At 45.5% G+C, this 21,693-nt stretch overlaps 1 protein-coding gene across 1 annotated transcript in view; it reads right to left on the bottom strand.

Annotated features, from left to right (window-relative positions):
* The window catches only part of LOC129383039 (uncharacterized), a 144,371-nt gene that overhangs the window by 99,365 nt on the left and 23,313 nt on the right, over positions 1-21,693 (bottom strand). The gene's annotated exons all lie outside the window — the stretch shown is intronic.

The following is a 21,693-nucleotide window of genomic DNA, read 5'->3' as shown; positions in this document are numbered from 1 at the left end:
CGTTTCGTAGGTTTTTTTTTTGTTCAGCATATAGCACCGGATCCATCGAACTTCATTCTTGAGCTAGCAAAATGGCCGATTCTTTCGTCGCACCTTCATAAGAATGTGATCGCGAACAGTATTCCTTGGGTCAACCTTACGCGCAGAAAATTCATTCTAAATGTGGATTGCTGTAACCTGATACCCCGCTTAAGTCCGCTGCTCTGATTAGTGGTTATGCTATTGTGTTGCCGAGCACAAGGTTTAAGGTTTTATTTCCGGCCATACTGGCTGCTCTTTGATCGGATTAGGTGGCAAAAGCGCACGTGTAGTAGTATTTTGGTGCTGTTTAAACGTTTCCAAGGGGTCAAAATTCATCTGGCGTCATCGAGAACGGCGTCTCTCATTGTTACCTTGTGGCTTGGCAACACAAAATCCCGTCGCTAAATGTTTTTTTCTCGCTGTGCATCATGCAGCGACTAGGACAGCTGAACACTAAGGCTACAATTAGTAAGCCTCACCCCCCGCCACGTAGAGTGATACGGATTTGAAAATTTGAAGAGTTTAATTACTATTCACGTTCATTCACCAAACCTTTTCATCCCAATCACCAACGCCTATCTCTCTCTCGCTCTATCTATCTATCTATCTATCTATCTATCTATCTATCTATCTATCTATCTATCTATCTATCTATCTATCTATCTATCTATCTATCTATCTATCTATCTATCTATCTATCTATCTATCTATCTATCTATCTATCTATCTATCTATCTATCTATCTATCTATCTATCTATCTATCTATCTATCTATCTATCTATCTATCTATCTATCTATCTATCTATCTATCTATCTATCTATCTATCTATCTATCTATCTATCTATCTATCTATCTATCTATCTATCTATCTATCTATCTATCTATCTTTTTACTGCTATTTGCCTTCCCCAATGCTGAGTAGCAGTTCAAAACATTGATTCAAGTCATCCTCTTAGGTTTTCTGTCATAATAAAGGTCTCTCTCTCTCTCTTCCAGCCGCGAAACCTCACTGCACGCGTTCAAGAAAACGCGGCAACCATGCTGTTTTTGGTAATGGTATATGTTCGCTTTGAGCCTGTTAAGTGCGAAGCCACCATGCCTGCATGGCGGCAAAGTTGTTATTTTGACAACGCTTTGGATTGGAAATTAGTTAGCCGATTGGAATGGATTGCCAATATATTCACTTTGTGAAGATGGTAGGGAATATCTGCCAGAAGCGCTGGCGCTCAAAGCTGACGGAAGCGTTAACTGGTCATCGGCCAAGATAAGAAAGATACGTTTAGAGTATTTAGAGTTTAGAGTGCGAAAAAAACAAGAAGAGTTGGAGCCAGGGTCTTTGCTGCCGTGCACAGTATGGAGACATGTTCTGATGCAGATAGGGCATATGAACTAGATAGGCAAAATTCTAAACTGCTATAGATGTAGTAAAACCTGAAAAGCTTCAATCAGTCAATCAGCTTTAGTGGTGTGCAAGAGAAAGCAGGGCGCGGTGACCATCTCGAAAGTAGTATAAAGGGCCAGTGCTAAATACACATGATACAAAACATCGAGAGTTTTCCCATTGTATGTGGAAATAACAGTTCTTCACGTTGATTTCCCACCCATCTACTCAAATTATTATTTAGATGATACTATCATGCCTAGGATGCTGCGTAGGCGCCTGGCCCTTTTCCACCCACAAATAGGAACACCACGGGCTTTGCAAAAAGTGGATTTAATACTATGGCATCAAGTGTAAAAGCCAGCATTTTAGTATAAAAAAAAGTTGAAGTCTCTTACGCATGATACAATAAGCAGAACTGTTGGTATGATCCGCGCGGGGGCACTTTTGGTGGTTTTTTTTTTTTTCACCGAGCATCGCCCTACAAGCATTTATTGCGACGGCTTTCCAGCTAGCCTCATTTCTCGGGCTGCTGACTTCATCGGCGACACAAAGCGCGCCGAGTGAGCCGCAATAGTAAAGGCACGTCGGATTGCGAGCTACGGGCGTGCACGTATCGTGCATACACATCTAATGCGATCGAGGCCAGGGTAGGCACGCAGGATAGGTGCTCTCACGTGCATGCCTAACAACAAGCGAGCACGAACTGAACGGCGCAGCATTTGGAATGCGCAGGCCCCGCCAGGAAAAGGCGCTCCAAGCGGATGGCTTAAAAAGAAATCGTGCGGTAAGACGTCGTCTCGACACGGCGCCTGCCGCTCTCGGCCTCCTCCTCGCGAAAGGACAGCTGGTCCGTTTCTTTCAGAGTCAGCAGGCTGGGACGCCGTTATTCTCTAGACGGTTTGCAATTTAAATGCTCGCTGAAGACGACGCACATCCGAGAGGTGTCCACTGCGACTTGGCAAGCCACACCTTGCGAATGCGCGAAACCTTCATTTCCGCTGACGTGAGAGAACGAGGCAAAAAAAATTGTCCTGTGGTACAGGCCTTCTTCAGGAGGAATGGCTAGCGAGCAGCGCCATCGCCGTCATTTTGGCTGTGACTTTCGCGCAGAAAAAGAAAATGGTGCAGTTTTGTGGACTGGGACGTGGCTGGCACACGCCCAAAAGGATCATTGTCACTTTCGACAGCGCAGGAACGATGGAGGACACAGCGGAGGAAAAACACATGCCTGGCATGAGGATAGTTCTTGCGCGCCTTCATTTGATCTAGCTGCACACATAAGCTATAAGCGAAAAGTGCTGCATCGGATGAAATGTTCGTGTTGTGTGAGAAGTATAAGACAAATATGTATTAACTAGAAATCTACAGAATTCAGAGCTGGAGATCTCGACCCAAACTTCCATTAGTGGAAGTGTAGCAGCAGGGGAGCCGAATTCGCAAAGCTTTTTGTTTGAAAGTGCTGTTCGCCACTGGCTAGCCGCTTTCGAAAACGGTGCGTCAAGCATGACCATTGGCTGGCAAAGTCTATTGTGAATACTATTCTTTACTTACTTCAACCACTTTGACTACATTTATCTGTTTATCTAGCTTCGTACACTGAGCCAGTGACCTAAGTTGTCTGCTTGCTTCCGCCCGTAGGTATGTGCTGACGGTCATGATGCCGTCATGGTTGTTCCATTATGGGCATTCCAACTTCGTCTGACTCTTGCCTTCGTCAGTCGTCGTCATCCTATTGTCATCATGCCATCGTTCTCACGCCACCGTATTAACATCAATTCAGAAAGGCCATACCATTGTCGCCCCTCCGCCTTCGTCGACCATTGACGTCCCTTCTCGGTTATTCAAGCGTAACAATGCTGTCATCATTAGGTAGTGATTGTGCCGCCGTTGTCATACTAGCTTCCTGGTGCGTAAACGTTCCTTCCATCATCGTCATTTTAGCTTCGTCCTCCGATTCTCGTCGTACCGTCGCCGTAGTACACTCGGCGTCACCATTGTCGTCATCCCGTCGTCCTCACCCACTGTCGCGACGCTCTCAGCATTATACCATCGTAACAACTTCAAAAACGTTGTCTAACTGACGTCACGATGTCATCATTATGCCACGTTTGTTGCTCTATCGAAGTCATTCTTTTAAAGTGATTTCATCGTCGTTACTGCGTCATCGTCATACTGTCACCGTCATGCAATCTTGATCCCGGCCGATCGCGGCGAGCGATAGTCATAGCAAAATGGGCTAATTCCGGCTAAAGGGCATGTTGCATAAGCCGAAAGCAATGTAAGTCCCAGAATGGCCACTAGAGACTCCAAATACAGGTTTATTTAGCAATACAATGTTTCTACACATTGCTTGGATGGCTACTGCAATACTGTGACAGTGATCGTGAGATAGCTACTGCTGGAATTTTTCTAACGAAAATTTCAGGCGTAACAATACTATAATGAATTCGACTCGAGATCCTGAGCTACAAATGCCGAAATTACCACACTGTATGAGTTACACAAGTTTTATTGAAGAATATTAACGAGCTCTCGACACAGCGGCTCGGACATGATTTTCGCAAAGCCCGCGAGAATGCTCGAGCGAAGGCGTTAGCGGCGTCACTGCCCGGTAAACTGCCGTCATCGTAGGATTAAGACCCCTCCTTACAATTTCCAATTGGCCAGGTCACATGACACCCTATGGCTGCCTACACCCTGATGTCACCCCATCAAATATCTTGCCTACTGCGTTTATCTCGCACTGACATTCATTCTGTGCGCAGAAAATACCACCAGTTATTGAGTCCGCACAATATATGAGGTGCACAACTTGCTGTCTTCATCTTACTCTCAACAAGTAAATGATCTATCCACTTTGACTCTCCCTCAACTCTAGGCCTACTATTTTTCGCGCCAACGCTCGTTGCGTGGTTCTTAATGACGGAAATAGTGATGATAACGCGGATGATCACCATCAGCGCTTCCTGCCCCTTTGTGCTTGATTATCCACAAAAACCTCCAACGTGGCAAGAAATGAAAAATACGATATCTCCTACGCTTAGAATCAACGCGCAGAAAGGTTCCTTTCAATAACAATGACCTTAAGAGGAAGCTGTAGCTCGGACCAAATTTCGACTTGGTCGAGTGAAATACATGTAAAACGGAAAAATGTTTTCCTAAGATAATCCCTGGACCAATAATAATGAAATGTGTTGCATTTGAGAGAGAAATATAAAAGCTAGTTACTGCTCGAAAGGGAATATGGATTTAGGGCCTGAATTAAAAAAATATATATTCAGAAATTTGAAAGATTGAAAAAAAGTAGAAGCATGAAGCTTACAAATTAATAGCTTTGCATCAAGAACAGATATCGCGCTTCTGTAAACGGCATCCATTGGATCATTCAAAGCGGACAAATCCTATGTGTAAATGTATACTTTATTTGAATTTGTTACGTTGTGCGAATTTGTTACTTTGTGTACAAGGGGTCTGCAAAAGCTGTATTTTCGCTAAAATGGACGTTTGGGCGAGTTGGTAAGCCATATTTAAAACAGAACAGCGCGGTTTTGACGGGGACAGCAGGGAGAACGACACGGGCGAGCGCTGACTTGCAAATGAAGTTTATTGCTTGGAACGAAGAATATATAACAGCTCCAACCAACAGGAGAATCCGAAAACATAAATATATTCACAGTCAATCATACATGCCGCACTGAACAAGGGAGATAACTGTAATCATCATATCCCCCCCCCCCCCCCCGCTAAAAATTCCAGTTCTTTGGACGTAATCGATAAGGAGGGGTTACTGACGCATGCGTCTTTTGACCAGGCGATGTGCGCTGCTTCGATGATTTCACGCGTTGGTTGATTGCTATGTTTACTTAAAACTTGTGTTCGAGCGAAATGGGGGTGGCAAGCCTTGCAGTCGCAGTCTCTACAGTGGATGCCAAGATGCCCTTTTACAGTATTGTGCACATTGTTGTTGTGCTCCTCCAGGCGTTCATTAAGGCATGTCCCCGTTTGACTGACATAAAGCCTGCCACATGACAACGGAATGACGTAGACAACTCCTTCTTTACAAGAGACGAGTTGATTTTCATGTTTGATGTTGCACTCTCTTGGAATAAAATCAGTATTAACCATTTTGCACATCTTCCCAAGCTTATCCGGAACCGAGAAAACTACTTTGACACATGCTCTGCTAGCTATCTTTTTATTCCATGTCTCCCATAGAATAAAAAAGAGCTAACATTTTCGCATTAATAGATTTTTGAGATTCATGTGTGACATATCAATTTTATCCCTTTAGATGCACTATTAGATGCCGTCACAGAATTGTGATATCATTTTTCATTGCTGAGTTACGGAGTTGTAAACTTGATAGCTTCATTTCCAGAAAATTTGTGATTTTGCCATTTTTTTATAAAGAATCCACAACCTACATCAAAAACTCGAAAGAAGTAGTCACTAGATTTTGTTTTTCTTTTAACTGCAACAAACCTCGTCACGTTTGGTGCAGTGGTTGCCGAGGAAAACGTATTCTCCCTTAACATGTATTTAGAAAGGGGCACCCGAGCTAAAGCTACCTCTTAATTCCCGCTTAACTGGTAAGGGTGCCTTGCGTAGCTTGGCACCCTTAGCGTAAAAAGCTTGGGAACAGGAAATTTCAAACTGTTTTATTGACATGTCCTGCAGCGAACTTGAATAGGTTTGTTGCATATAAAAGAAAATGAAGAAAGCCACCCGCTGTAGCAGGTAGATTTTAATTCTAAACCATCAATGTTTTTGTGGAGTATTTGAAATCATTTAATTTCAAGAAACTCAGGTACAAAATTCAGCAGCTCAGCAATACGGGCCGTGGTGGCGTAGTGACTTTGGTGTTATCCCCCTAAGACCTGTGGCACGGGAGCAGATCCCGGCCGTGGCCGCCGCATTTGGATGGGTTCGAAATGCAAAATACTGCTCGTTCATGTTAAGGAACGCCAGTTGATCAAACTTATATAATTACGGGTGGAAACCGCGTAATCATAGGGGGTTTGTACCCGTAAATCTCCACAATTTATTTTTTGACGAGTAGATTCATGAAACAATATCTTGCAACGGTAAACTATACATATTGAAGTATCTTAAGGGAACCAAACTGATCTATTATACGTGTTCAAGAAGTATACCGCTGATCTACAGGACAATTGCTGCAAGACCCTCGTAAACACTGCAACAATGTTTTAGTTTATTTCTCGAGACAGGTAAGGAGTACATGCTGTGATGGGGAGGGCGGGGTATAAAGCTGCATTAAGGTAGCTTGACTTGTCACACACTTTCATAAAACCACGCAGTACAGACAGCAGGTGATTTCCGCACCTAGCAGAAATAAACTCAGAGAACTGAGACTACAGCATTTTGTATAGATATACATACCGGAGGATCATCGTTCATGATCATCGAACATCCCACAAAATTTCACAGAAGCTTCTATTTATCTTTATTTTAGTATAGTATAGGGATAACACTAATAAAGTGCCGGCAAACGACGGTTTAACGCATCGTGACGCTGGTAAAGCGTCGACCCGGGTTTATACCCTACTCTGCACTAGCCCAGTTGGGCCCGTTTGTAGCGGGTCATGACGCTTGTGCTTTTCGAGCGCACCCCGGGCCTGCTGGACGGCCCATAGTTGTGAGTCCTTGTCTGCAGACTGCAGTGCACCTTGAAGTTCGGGCGGGTAAGTCCTGGAGGTAGCTGCCGTCGGGAACCTGGCACAGTCCCACATGATGTGCCATTGGTCCCCCGGACCCGCTGCACAAGCACCGCACAGCCCACTCGGATAGAACTCTGGATGAAGCACGTGCAGCATGGCGGGGGCGAGGAGTGACGCGGTCTGTATTTGCCTTAGGATAACGGCCTCCTTCCGACTGAGTGCCGGGTGGGGAGGCGGCATTGTCCATCGAGATAAGCGGTAACACTTGGTTACTTCGGTATAACTAGTTAATCTGTCCTTGGTTTCAAACCACCACACGGAACGGGCATTCACGGGGGCGCGGAAAGTAAGCGCTCGCGCCGGCGACTGGGCCGTCTCGTTGTGGTTCGGTGAGGATGCACACTCGCCGGCGTGCGCCGGGAACCACTTGATACGGACAGTGCTGCCGCGGTCTTGAAATTGGAGCTTGCCGATGATGGCGGCCACCGGCGCGCATATTCATCCCTTGGCAAAGTTGCGCACGGCATTCCTCGAGTCGCTGAGCACGGTGCGACACTCGGCCTCGGAGATCGCCAGAGCGATGGCAACCTCCTCAGCGTCTGTGGCGTTCGTGCACCGCACGTAGGAGGATGACGCAAGCGGAGGGGGGTATTAACGGAAACAGAGACAATAAATAAGAGCTATTAAACATATTGTGTTGCAGGTGGGACTTATACATTTCTAATACAAAGAATTCAAACACAAGAAATATAGCATACTTTCAAAATGCAACTGATGCGCAGTACAAACCAGAATGCAGCTAACAAATAACAATGAAAACCAATAGTTCGGTGAACAGATTAAAAGGGTGTTCTCGAAAGATGACTGCTGACTTGGTTGCGGAAGGAATCGCGGTTTGTTAAGGAAATGATAGTATCCGGCAGATCGTTCCACAGAGAAATGGCACGTGGAAGCGCAGAGCTGTTGAAGGTGAATGTGTGACGAAAGATGCGCGAGTAACTGAAATTGTTATCAAGGCGTTTTGACATGCGCATGAAATTAATTAAAAGAAAATTAAAAAGCTCAAATTCAAGAAAAAGATTAAAGAAGCAGATTGTGCATTACTCTTTTTGAAAGCACGCACAATTTCGACTCGGTTAGGTTAAGTTTATAGAGTGTACTTGGTATAGTGTAGGACAACATTTGGAAGCCGTGATTTGTACGCGGCATCGAAACAAACCAGTGTTCACGATATCTTGTGGAGGCCCCACAGGGGTGTCTGCGTCAGCAGGCGCTTGGTGTGTTGCGACACCACGTACTTGAGCACACGAGGGTTGCGCCTTCCCGCATGCAGCCGTGAGCGGCGTCGTAGCTGTGTCTCGGGAAAGGGCGATCCTGGGGGTTGAACCGACATTTGGTGCTTGCACTTTTAAGGCTCCCCGGCGGAGGCAACAGACCTCTTCGGTCTCGGCTTCACATAGACGGCACCTCCAGACTGACCCACCAGGGCGAAATCGGCAGTCGCCTTTCCGTGTCTTCATCTCCAATCTTCGCTTTTCTCTCTATCCTTTTAATCTTTCCTGCCTTTGTTTCACTTCTTCTCACACCCAAATTTCCTGACGGCAAGGGCTAACCATGTGTAGTGTATCCTATCTTGGGTATATACATTAGGTTATAGTGGCTGTGTACTGCTGGCGCTGGCAGGCTGCATTGATATAGAATCTTGTCGCGTCCCCCTTTTCTGCTTAATGGTGGGTGGCTGGCACAGCTGCGAAAATTTGAGTATTTCTATGGGTTCGAGCTCATTCCTAAGGCTACCTAATCGTCCTCTTTTGAAAAGAGGGCGCACCGATGAATCCTTCAACTTTTTCGCCAAGAGCAAAAACATCTTCCCACATTTCCACGTCATCCATACCGAAACGAACCAAAGGACTGTAAGAACGCTTTCCGCGTTTGTTGTTGTAAAGTGCCTCACTGACACTCTGGGCCTTGGGTACCAAATTACGAAATTGGCCAGTGGCGACCTTCTCCTTGAAGAACCCTCCGCCGTTCCCTCAGTAGCACAAGAGGTGTAGTTTCAGAACAGTACCTGCTAGAATTGACTGAGGCAGACCTCCTAAAGGGCTGGAAGGCATAGCATGCCACGAATGTGCAGCGAATCAAGATCCGTCGAGACGATAAGGAAATACACACAAAACACCTGATCCTTACCTATTGTAACAGCATACTCTCCGAAAGCATCGACACAGGCTACATGAATAATAATGTGAGGCCATACGTGACAAATCCATGACGATGTTGCAAGTGTCAAAGATCCGGTCACGGCTCTCAGAGCTGCCGAGACCTACCACCTGTGCAAAGTGCGCGTCGCATGACCACCCTGCGGACAACTGGAACGACCCACTCCACTGTGCAAGCTGTGACGTCGAACAGCCCGCATATTTTCGCTCCTGTGCTTCATGGAAGAAGGAAAAAGAAATCTAACCCTTAAAATAAAAAAAAACATTTCATTCAAAAAAGCGCGGAAACGTCTCTCTATTGCACGGGGACCTACATTTTCCGAAGTGGCACGGCTGGGGGCACGGCCACAACGGTAATCGGCGGCCGTTAGGTCCACCCAGTGTGGACCGGCGGCATCGCCACTCACCCCCACTGCGGGACCAGCTAGTGCTGTTGCGCCGCCCAGCAAGAGCTAGCGGCCCTCAGGGTCTGCGGTCTCAAGTGCTTCAAGGGCCTCTGCACGCGCAGAGAAATCCAACGCCTCGACGGAGGCGATGGATACATCGCAAAGTGCATCGGCGTCCCAGACACCGAAGGATCGGCACAGTTCTCAGTAGCTTGCCAAAAATGGCAAAACCCGCATCATGGGGTCTGGAAAGGGCCCGGTGGGCCAAAGTAGTTTCTCTCTCTTAAACATACAGCACATATTAATAAGAACATGGATACACCAATACTAAATTGGAACGTTACATGTCTCTTCCACAACCTCGACGACGTCAAAGAACTCTTACATAAATATAATCCCAAGGTGCTGTGTGTACAAGAGACATACCTAAAACCAACACAGTCAGGCTTTCTGTCGCAATTCGCCATTTTCCGCAAGGACCGTGACGATGACAACACGTCGTCCGGCGGTGTAGCAACAATAGGTGATAAGCCCATTGCCTGCCGTGCTCTAGTACTTCAAAAATTTCTTGAGGCAGTTGTGGTTCAGGCCTTACCGTTAAGAAAACTTATTAGAATGTGTTCTCTCTACGTACCTCCTAAGTTTGGGCTCCATAGAGCAGAACTTGAGTGATTAATATGCCCTGCCAGATCCATACATATTGGGTGGAGATTTCAATGCACACAATACTCTTTGGAGGGATTCTCGATGCGATGCAAGAGGCCGAATAATAGAACAAATCCTGTTTTCTTCAGGCACTAGCGTGCTAAATAGGAAACAACCAACATTTTACTGCCTTGCAAATAACACAGAGTTCCATAGACTTGAGCGTAGCATATCCGACCTTAGTACTCTGTTTAGAATGGAATGATATTCAGAACCCTTATTGCAGTAACCATTTTCCTGTGTGCCTCAAATCTAGAAATGAACATGATCCTTCCCCACACGGCCCTCGATGGAAAATTGCATCTGCAGACTGGGAGAAATCTAAGACAACGACATATATGCTTCGAAACGCCCTTAGCGATTTCAATATAAACGATGCCGTTGCTTATTTTACCTATTTTATGATTGACGCCGCATTGCAGCGCATCCCACAAACGAATGGAGCTCCGAATTAAACGCGAGTGCCCTGGTGGAGCGAGGAATGCAAGAATGCGCAAAAAAAAAAAAACGGAACAAGCCTTGGCACAGGCTGCGCCAGTCTCCAACAAGTGCGAACCTCATTAACTTCAAACACATAAAGTCCCAAGGAAGACGAACACGGCGCACTGCTAAAAGGGAAAACTGGGAGAAATACGTATCCGGCATTAACTCCTACAAACAAGAAGGAAAAGTATAGAATTGGTTGAAAAAATTAGTAGGTCAGTAACCTTATCTCCTGCCTTTGGTCGATGTCCAAGGCAATAACCTTGAAGACCAGGCTAACGCCCTTAGACAGCATTTCGAGCAAGTGTGCAGCTCCGAACATTATTCGGAGCCTTTAAATAAACTAAAACAATCAGCAGAAAACAAGCCGTTGAATAGAAATGTGCTGAAAACGAACCTTACCAACGTCCATTCAGTGTTACTGAATTCAGAGTATCATTAAATAATTACCAAAGCTCTGCTCCTAGAGCCGACCATATTATGTATGAGATGATAAAGCATCTTGACTCTGACGCTCATTTGGCCGTGCTGTCCCTCTTTAACACTATTTGGGCAACGGAGTACCTTCCACAGGTATGGAGAGAAGCCATAGTAGTACCCATTCTAAAACAAGGTAAAGATACATCCTCAGCGGAAAGTTACCGTCCCATTGCTTTAACAAGTTCTCTTTGCAAACTTCATGAAAAAATGATAAACCGCAGTTTTTTACATCTCCTTGAAGATCCTTATCAGTGCGGCTTTAGAGAAGGCCGTTCTACAACAGACAGTCTTGTTCACATAGAAGCAAATATTTGCGACGCTTTTATGCACACACAGTTTTTTATGTCTGTCTTCCTCGACATGTAAAAAGGATATTATACACAATGTGGCGGTTTGGAATATTACGAGATCTTTAAGAAATTGGTACTCGCGGGAATGGGTTTAACATATTCGAAAGCTACTCATCGAATCAGATGTTCCGCGTTAGAGTTGGTCTCTGTCCAGACCGTATACACAGGAAACTGGGATGCTGCAGGGGTGCGTACTCAGCAGTACGCTTTTCATCATAAAAATTTACTCCTTGCGTTCAGCAATGCCGCACGGCGTGCTCTATTCTCTATATGTAGATGGTGTACAGAGTGGTTTCAGTTCATGTAACCTCGCAATCTGTGAACGACACATCCAAATTGCACTGAGCAAAGTGTCTAAACGTGCCAGAGAAACTGGCTTTGAAGTAAATCCCAATAAAAGCTCATGTGTTTTATTCACACGAAAGAAAGGACTATCTGCAGATCCCAATATAGTCCTAAATGGACAGCGCGTACCTGTAAACACAGAACACAACATTTTGGGCATTGTGCTGGATAAAAAATTAACTTTCATTCCGCACCTCAGATATCTTAAGCACAAATGCCTAAAAGCAATGGACATTCTGAAAACCTTGTCGCATGCAACATGAGGTAGTGACAAGAAATGCCTCATGAATGTGTACAAAAGCCTTATACGTACACGCCTAGACTAAGGGGCCGTGATTTACCTGTCCGCCACCCCAAATGCCTTAAAGATTCTTGACCTCATTCATCACCTAGGTATCCGTCTAGATACCGGTGCCTTCAGGACGAGTACTGTAGAGAGTCTCTACGTTGAGACCAACGAGTGGTCGCTTCATCTTCTGAGGTCGTACTGCAGTTTACTTTCTGAAAGTTAACGCGAACCGCGACCATCCGTGTTGCGAAACCATACATGGCCTCACATCTGCACAGCTGTTTGATAATCGACCTGCAGCTAGATAACCATTTTCTCTGCGCGTAAGAAAACTTTCTGAGCAAATGGAAGTTTCGACTCTTGAGCAAAACCTCATGGTCCCAGCGATGCCATTACCACCGTGGCAGTGGCAGCACATATAATGCGATAAATGGTTTGTAGAGGTGACAAAGCATGCTCCAGAGGCATATATTAGAAGGCATTTCTTAGAACTCCTGCACAAGTACCCGTACACGGAATTTTACACTGATGCCGCGAAGTCACACGCTGGCGTCTCGTATGCAGCTGTCGGCCCATCGTTCTTCGAATCCAACGTTATGCACCCGGAAACAAGCATCTTCACCACAGAGGCTTACGCAATACTGCCTGCTGTTCAACAAATCAAGAAAACAAAGCTACAGAAAGCCATTGTATTTATAGACTCCCTATCTGTCGTAAAATTTCTGATGTCACTCAAGAGCCTCAATAACCCCATACTCACTAAGTTATATTCACTCCTGTGCAAATTATATACGTCTAATCAAGACATCATAGTATGTTCAGTGCCTGGGCACAAAGGCATCAGGGGCAAAATGCTTTCTGATGAAATTGCCAAGTCCGTTACAACGATAGTTGGCAACCCTTCCGTAGGTATCCCACTCTCAGACCTAAAACCATTTTTCCCAAAAAAACTTAGAATGCATTGACAACAGATATGGGACGCTGAAACCTCCAATAAACTCCATTCAATTGAGCCATACTTAGAAAATTACGCTCATATAACAAAAACACGGCGAAATGAGGTCACATTCTGTCGCCTTAGGATAGGCCCTACCTATGGCACGTACTCTTATCTATTCACCGGTAGCGAAGCTCTAACATGCTGGAAATGTGGTAAGACACTGACCATCCTCCAAGTCCTGCTGGAGTGTCGGGAAGAGGAATCTCAAAGGAAAAAACACTTCCCTCTAGCCTACCGACAGCATATCCCTTTACACCCGGGTACGTTCCTTGTTGCTGACCAGCTTTTTAAACTAAAAACTGTTTTTAACGTTTTACAGGATTTTGACGCGTTACAACTAGTAGGCCCACTAGTTTCGTAGCACGGTCTCTAATCAGAGGCTCCTGCTGCGAAAGAAGCGCTTTGTATAGCACTTGCCTGTGGGCCCTTTGCCTTAAGGACCTCGTTGAGGGTTTCCTGACAGGTTTTCCTGTCATCCGTCCTTATGCTGTGCCTGCCTCCTGCTCAGACGGCAATCACCGTTTAATGCCATGTTTTTCCTGGTATTATCTCGGATGTTTGCCCAGCACCGCAGCTCGCTGTCTGCAGGGAATACTCATCGACATTGGCATGAGTTCCTCAGACTACCTATATCTACTGACCGCAAGCTCGTCACTTCAGTGGGCCAGGGAGCAACGTAGGCAACATGATCCACGCTTGGCCCGTTTACGCTTCGCAAGTTTTCCTGTCATACGTCCTTATGGTGTGCCTGCCTCCTGCTCAGACGGCAATTACCGTTTCTACAACTCTGGAACACGTGGACTACACCTAACAACGCCACGTTTTTCCGGGTATTATCTCGGATGTTTGCCCCGCACCGCAGCTCGCTGTCTGCAGGAAATACTCATCGACACTCGCATCAGTTCCTGAGACTACCTATATCTACTGGCCGTAAGCTCGTCACTTCAGTGGGCAAGAGAGCAACGTAGGCAGCATGATTCACTCTTCGCCCGTTTGCGCTTCGCAGGTGTGTAAACGATATTCTTTATATGGTAAGAAAAGCGGCGACCCGTACTTGCTGTGGCTCCCTTGCTCACAAGTGTTTTGGGAAAATGCCTGTGACTGTTTTTCGTTAATGTTTCTACTACTATGCTCCGGTGATGTGGAAACAAATCCCGGGCCTGACACTTGTTCGGCATCATTGCTTTCCTTGAAAGACTTGTCCTGTGATCCCGCAGAACAAATGCGAGTTCTTTTTCATTTACTGAAAGATTTTCATACTCGTTCTGTGCAATGAGCAAAATGTCAGTTCGAACTGTCTGCTGAAATAAAAGCCATAAAAAACAGTCAGAAAAGTATCTAAACGAAGATCGGCAACTTTCACGTTAGATTGCATAAACTCGAAGAAAAACTAAATCGTTCGACAATACGTCTGAAGAACTTAACGGAGTACGCCAAACACTGGAAGGCGCTACCGCCAAGCATGACTTTTCGGAAGCTCGTATAGACGATTTAGAAGATAGGTCGCGTAGCGACAACTTAATTTTTCGAGGTATACCTGACTCTCCTGAATCGTGGGAGCAATCTGAAGTACCTGTCAAATCTGCCCTTTTTGTGTTGCGGATAATTTGCCTTATAATGCTATCGATCATGCGCATCGTATCGGACCTTTCGCCGCCAACAAGTGCACCCCATTGTTGTGAAGTTTTCAAACTACAAAGTTAAACAAAACGTTTCTAGCGCACGCAAAGAGGTAAAAGAAAATAACATCACTACGAGCGAAGATTTTTCACCCGCAACGCGTCGTATATGCTCGAAGCTTGCTGATTTTGCCAAAAGTCGAACGGAAACGTAGCCCTATCAGCTTAGGTACAGACCTTTGTCAGGAATAAAAAGCATTAGGTGTACACTGCAGAAACAGACAGCGTCGCTGAACTTAAGCAATTTGCTTCATCTGATAAGCGCCGTACAAATGCCAGCGCAACCAAAAGTGCGCCAAGCTAGAGGGGCGCGAGGGGCTGTGGGCAAGATCACTTACACACATTTGTACTCTTTACTAATGTTCGAAGTCTGCCTAAGAAGCGTGACCTTTTAAACTCTGCTATTGATACTTGCAATGCACGCATTGTCGTATTAACAGAAACGTGGCTTCGGCCAGAGGTAATGGATCATGAACTTTTTTCGCCAGTTAATCAATTTTCTGTACATCGCAGTGATGGAGGGTCGCGGACAGGCGGAGATGTATTGCTCGCCATCTCGAAAGACCTCCCATCGTACCGCATCCACATTCCAAGTGAGTTGGAAACTGTTTGCGTTGTCGCTGAATTTCCCAAGCAAAAATAATTATTGGCGTCTGTTACCGCCCCCCTTCTCACAATTCCATTTTCTTTGACGAACTGCACGATGTCATTAATTCTGTAGTGTGTCGATTCCGGAGGTTACCGCTTTACTTAATGGGGGATTTTATTATGCCTAATGTTTCGTGGGACTGTGAGCCACCTGCGCTGAATCCCCCTTCTTCTCTCGCAAGATAATTTTTGGATATGTGCTCTGTATTTTCTTCAACACAATTCATAACGAAACCAACTAGGATCGCTGAATCAAGAGCAAAGATTTTCGATCTCGTACTAGCAACACATCCCGAATACGTTTCTAACGTTACTCACCTTCCCGGTATGAGTGACCACTCCATTCTATCATCTCGCAGTAACCTTTCACGTCCAAAATGCAAAAACAGAAAGAAAGTTACAAAAGATTATAGAAATGCGAATTTCGAGGTAATCAGCCAGGATCTTTGCACTTTTCTTGACGGTTTTCTCGATGGTTTTGAAGAGCGAACGGTACAATTAAACTGGGATTCATTTTTATTTAAGGTTCAAGAATAAACAAATAAATACATACCTACTCGTACGATAATTGCAAATGCTGATGCACCATGGTACAACCGCCACATAAAAAGTTTGTCGAATAAGAAAAAATGCACATACCGCTCAGCAATACAGTCCTCAGATGAAGGCCGCTGGGCAGCCTACGAACAAGCTTCCGCCGTGTACAGAGCAGCCATAAAGACTGCTAAAGATACTTTTCTAAATGGCACGTTACCTTCAATGCTCACATCCGATCCCAAAAAGTTCTGGCGCGTGTTTCATCCTAAAAGTGATAGCGCAATCAGTCTTGTTGATTCTGCAGGGAATACTATACCTGATGCGAAGTGTACCCGTGTGTTAAATGAAGTCTTTGTCCGTAACTTCTCTACAACAACTCAAACAATGGTTACTCATGTTAAACCTTTAGGATTTATAGTAATGTCTTCCATTATAATTGACTACAATGGCGTGCTCAAGGCTATAAAAAATTTAAAAGCCTCCTCCTCACCTGGGTACGATTCCATTCATCTTAGGTTTCTTATAAATATAGTCTGTTACTCATCAATTAAAAAACATTTTTTCAGCAGTCTCTAGAAAACATTTCCCTCCCCACTGACTGGAAGATCGGGAGGGTAGTTCCGCTTCACAAGTCTGGTAATAAACACTCGCCTCTAAATTATCGCCCCATTTCTCTAACTAGTATTCCATGTAACATTTTCGAGCATATTCTATTTTCAATCACTCACGTCTTGGGCTATATGAACAAGTGCTGGAGAGAAGGCCGCATCCCGGAGCAGTGGAAGAGGTCCAAGGCTATCCTCATACCCAAGCACGGAAAGCCGTTGAGTTGGGAGAACCTACACCCAATCTCTCGCACGTCGTGCGTGGGTAAGGTCTTGGCACACGCCTTTCTGAACCGTATCAACAGCCATCTAGAAGAGGCGGAAGCCTACCCCCACACCATAATAGGCTTCCGATCCCGCCTGTCCATGCAGGACGTCATGTTACAACTAAAGAACCAGATCCTTGACGACAAGACAAGAAACACCAGAGCCATCCTAGGACTAGACCTGGAGAAAGCATTCGACAACGTCGCTCACGAGTCGATCCTTAAACAAGTGTCTAATCTGAAGCTGGGGGAAAGGTCCTACAACTACGTGAGGGACTTTCTGAACGATCGCAAAGCGATCCTCACGGTTGGCGACCTCGAGTCCGAAGAACGAACCCAGGGAAGTGCAGGTACCCCCCAGGGCTCAGTTATATCTCCGCTCCTTTTCAACTTAGTCATGCTGGGTCTCCCCAGCAAACTACGCGAAATCGAAGGAATCCACCACCCTATATACGCAGACGATATAACGATATGGGCAGACCGCGGCAGTGATGGGCAAATTGAACACGCACTACAAACGGCCATTCACAAAGTGGAAGAGTACCTCCAAGGAACGGGCCTCAAATGCTCCCCGAGCAAGTCCGAACTACTCCTTTACCGGCCCACGCGCAGAGGCATGCCACCAAAGAGCTACACAGGACCCCGGGAGTACGAGGAAATCGGCCTGTACACCCAAGACGGAAACGCAATCCCCAAAGTAAACAAGATCAAAATGCTCGGAATGATCATTGAGGCCAACGGAGCTAACGGTGAAACCGTGAGGAAGATCGAAGGCAAAGTCATCAGCGCCACGAGACTCATAGAGAATAACCAATAGACACGCGGGCATGAAGGAAGACAACGTCATTCGACTGATCCACTTATTCGTTGTCAGCCACATCGCCTATGTAGCCGCCTACCACAACTGGTACGTCGCGGAAAAGAACAAGATTAACACGCTCATAAGGAAAACGTACAAGATAGCCCTGGGCCTACCGGAATCGACGAGCACCGAGCTCCTGACTCAGCTGGGCATATACAACACCATATAAGAAATAGCCGAAGCACAACGCATCTCGCAGCTCCAACGCCTGTCGACCACCACGAAGGGAAGACACATTACGAACACGCTCGGCATAACGTACCACAACCAGCACGGCCAGAAAATGCAAATCCCCAACAAAATCAGAGAGACCATTACGGTGGCAACCATCCCAAGAAACGTGCACCCCGATTACAGCCGAGGTAGAAGAAAGGCAAGAGCCGAGGCTCTGCTCCGTTCATTCGGCAGGGAGAGAAACGCGCGCTCTGTCGACGCAGCCGAATATGCGAACGGCCAAACATATGCCGCCGTAGTCATAGACGCAGAGTCAAAAATCAGAACCACATGCAGTGTATACACCAAACACTCGGAAATAGCGGAGGAAGTAGCGATTGCGCTGGCCCTCACAGAACAGGAATGCGAAGTCGTACTAAGTGACTCGCAAACGGCACTAAAGAATTATGCCAAAGGTCGAATTTCCAAGGAAGCCCTGTCCATTCTGGCCAAAGCGGGCAGATCCAAAACCGCGAGCTCGAGGATCATATGGTTCCCCGCACACGTCACCACCGAAGGCGACGCGTTCCCGAACCTAAACGAGACGGCGCACCGGATGGCGCGAGACATGACCCGCCGCGCCGAACAGGGCAACGCCTCTCGCACGATAGCGAACGCTTCTCGAGCAGAACGGGACAGGCTCACCAGATACAACGACATCACCAGTGCATATTTGAACGCCAGACGGATATACCCACCGCCGAGTCCCAAATTGAACAGGAGGCAGGCCGTCGCCTGGCGACAACTCCAGACAAACACGTCCCCTAATCCATTCCGTCTCAAACGTATCTTCCCAGATAAGCATCAGGACGGCACGTGCAAATTGTGCCAAGAAAGACCAGCAACACTCAAACACATGCTGTGGGAGTGCAATGTAGGTATAGGAGGGATGGCAGTTACTCCGGAGACCCTGTCGTCGAGGTGGGCCGCCGCTCTGCGCAGCTCAGACCTCGGAATCCAGATGTGGGTAGTCCAGCAAGCCCGTGAGGCGGCGTTGGGGCAGGGCCTTGACGTTCCTCCGTGGGAGACCTGAGCTCGGGTCGCGTTAAACCTTGCCGGGCTTACAAGAAAGTTGTATCCATCCATCCATTCTATTTTCGAACCTTGTTTCTTTTCTTGAATCGAACTCATTTTTTTCGCCTTCACAACATGGTTTCCGCAAGACATTCTCATGTGACACTCAACTCGTATGTTTCGCTCACCGTCTTCATGCTATCCTCGATCGTTCCTCTTTAGCTGAATATATTTTTAGATTTTTCAAAAGCCGTCGATAAAGTATGCCATAATCTCCTTTTATACAAGTTGCAGTTCCTATTTTGCACTCCAAACAACTTGCATGGCTTATATGTTTTCTACTAAATCGTTCCCAGTTTGTCTCTGTTAATGCCACTGACTCTCCTCCGAGTCCTGTTTCCTCAGGGGTACCATAAGGATGGGTGATTGGCCCTCTCCTCTTTCTAATCAACATTAACGACTTACCTTCCTGCGTCTCTTCCCATATCAACTTGTTTGCAGATGACTGTGTAATATTTCGAGAAATAACTAGTCCTTACGATGCTACTATTCTACAGTCTGATCGTGATGCTGTGTCCGATTGGTGTAAGACTTGGTGCATAGAATTAAACCTCATGTAATTTTTTCATTGCTTCTTCTTGTTTGCTTGTGCTTACCTGTATCATCTAGTCGTTTCACATTGTTTTATAGTTTGGTGATTTGTACTGATTTGATTTGTTGATTAGAGTATTGTATTTGTATTCGTACATTATGTATCTCCATGTATAAATGTATCTTTTCACAGAAATGTTTTTTTTGCCACTCCCCTCTGTAATTCTTCGGCCCTGAGGGTAGAATAAATAAATAAAATAAATAAATAAGTAGTGCTAGTAGCATATACACGTTTTCAGTATGTCACTCCTTCATGGTATACCTTTTCGGTTCACAGCACTCCTCACAAGCCAGTGTCATTATGTTAACATGTTCATATCTTGCTTCCGGTCTTATGCCTCTATAGCCACGCTATATCGTCATAGACAGCCACCTTATCCTTTGTCGCTACTTTCATCACCGAGAACATAACACCATTGCTTGGCAATCTTTGGCCATGATTGGCCCTTGCACCACAAAAACCTTTACATCATCATCATCTCGTGGAGCAAACTGACATAATGGTTTTAATTTTCGAGTAGATCCTAGGCTGTCTGGGTCATTACGGATTTCCATCTTTAAAGAATGTAATAATTTATACTCAGAGTGAAATCAGCTTTACGAAGCCGTTACAGAATAAATTAGCAATGGCCCGTAACGCATTTTTTTGCAAGTCTATAAGTTCACCTGCGGATCGTCTCGTACAATTGTCACAGATTAAATGGCAACAATGTAGGCTTTAGTCGAAGTCGTTGTATAGTCTTAGTTTCTGTGTAATCGTTAGAAACTTGTGGCATACATTAACTCCTACAACGTTCGATAATTTGGACTTCAGGCTTGCGAAGTGGTGAGCCCATAACACTTGTCCCTGGTAGAACACAGCTGAGGTTTTAGGGAAAGGCACGAAGGTAATTTGAATATTACTGATCACAAACGGAGAAGGTACGGTGCATACTGTCTTTCTGGGGCGAAAAAGCACCGCCTGGGTTTTGGAGTAGTTTATCAGTAAGCAGGTATTCATTCATAAGGTGTGTTGATTCCGTAAAATATGTTTGCTAATAACGTAAACGTAAAAACGTAAAGTGCTAATTTCTACATCAAATGAACTGAAAGATGCAATAAAAAATGCAATCTGGAGAACAGTGATATCTATTTCTGCTACTGAGTTATATACAGGTTGTCCCACATAGTTTGAGACAACGTTTTGAATATGAAGGGCACTCCGGACGCGAGTACAACAGAATGCATAATGTTGGCACTGGCCTAGAGTTACTCAGGCCATCTTTATTTTCCCCTTAACTAACGGATTAGTTATGTTTAATTAATCAATTTTTAACAATTTGCTGCAGATCCCAAGTGTGATACGCAATGTTCAGAGCCCCTTGAGAAACCTCCCAATAAATTGTTTCCAACACGATATATCGCACGTGTTCCTTTTTCCGGCGTTCCAAAGAAAACCCGCCAAATATGAAAAATAGCACGTCATGAGGCGCTTGCGCATGGTTATTGTGCTGCTCTCAAGCGTGCGATGGATGAACAAGGTCGGCTGCAGCGAGACTGGCCCGCGACAGGGCGTTATGCCTGGTGTAGGTATCTCGGCATGTGGCTCTTAACGCATGACGGTTCAAATGCATGCTGCTGGCCGAGCATTGCCGAAGTGATAAAGCTTCTAAAGCCACGAAAAAGAAAAGACGAAAGCAGCATTTTGATTCTGCTTGAAAGAAGAAAAGGCCGAAGCGCATGGGTAACGATGGAAGGCGATGGCGGCTGCTACAATTTTGCCCTTGTACACAAATGACCTTGTAGTAGTTTTCGAATTGAACGATGATGCTACAACATTAAACCTTAGGGCTCGAATAGCAGCGGATAAATCACACCGGGACAAAATTAATGGTAA

Source organism: Dermacentor andersoni, chromosome 3, assembly GCF_023375885.2.
Source record: "Dermacentor andersoni chromosome 3, qqDerAnde1_hic_scaffold, whole genome shotgun sequence".
NCBI classification, from domain to species: Eukaryota; Metazoa; Arthropoda; class Arachnida; order Ixodida; family Ixodidae; genus Dermacentor; species Dermacentor andersoni.
This window is presented reverse-complemented; position numbering and strand designations above follow the sequence as displayed.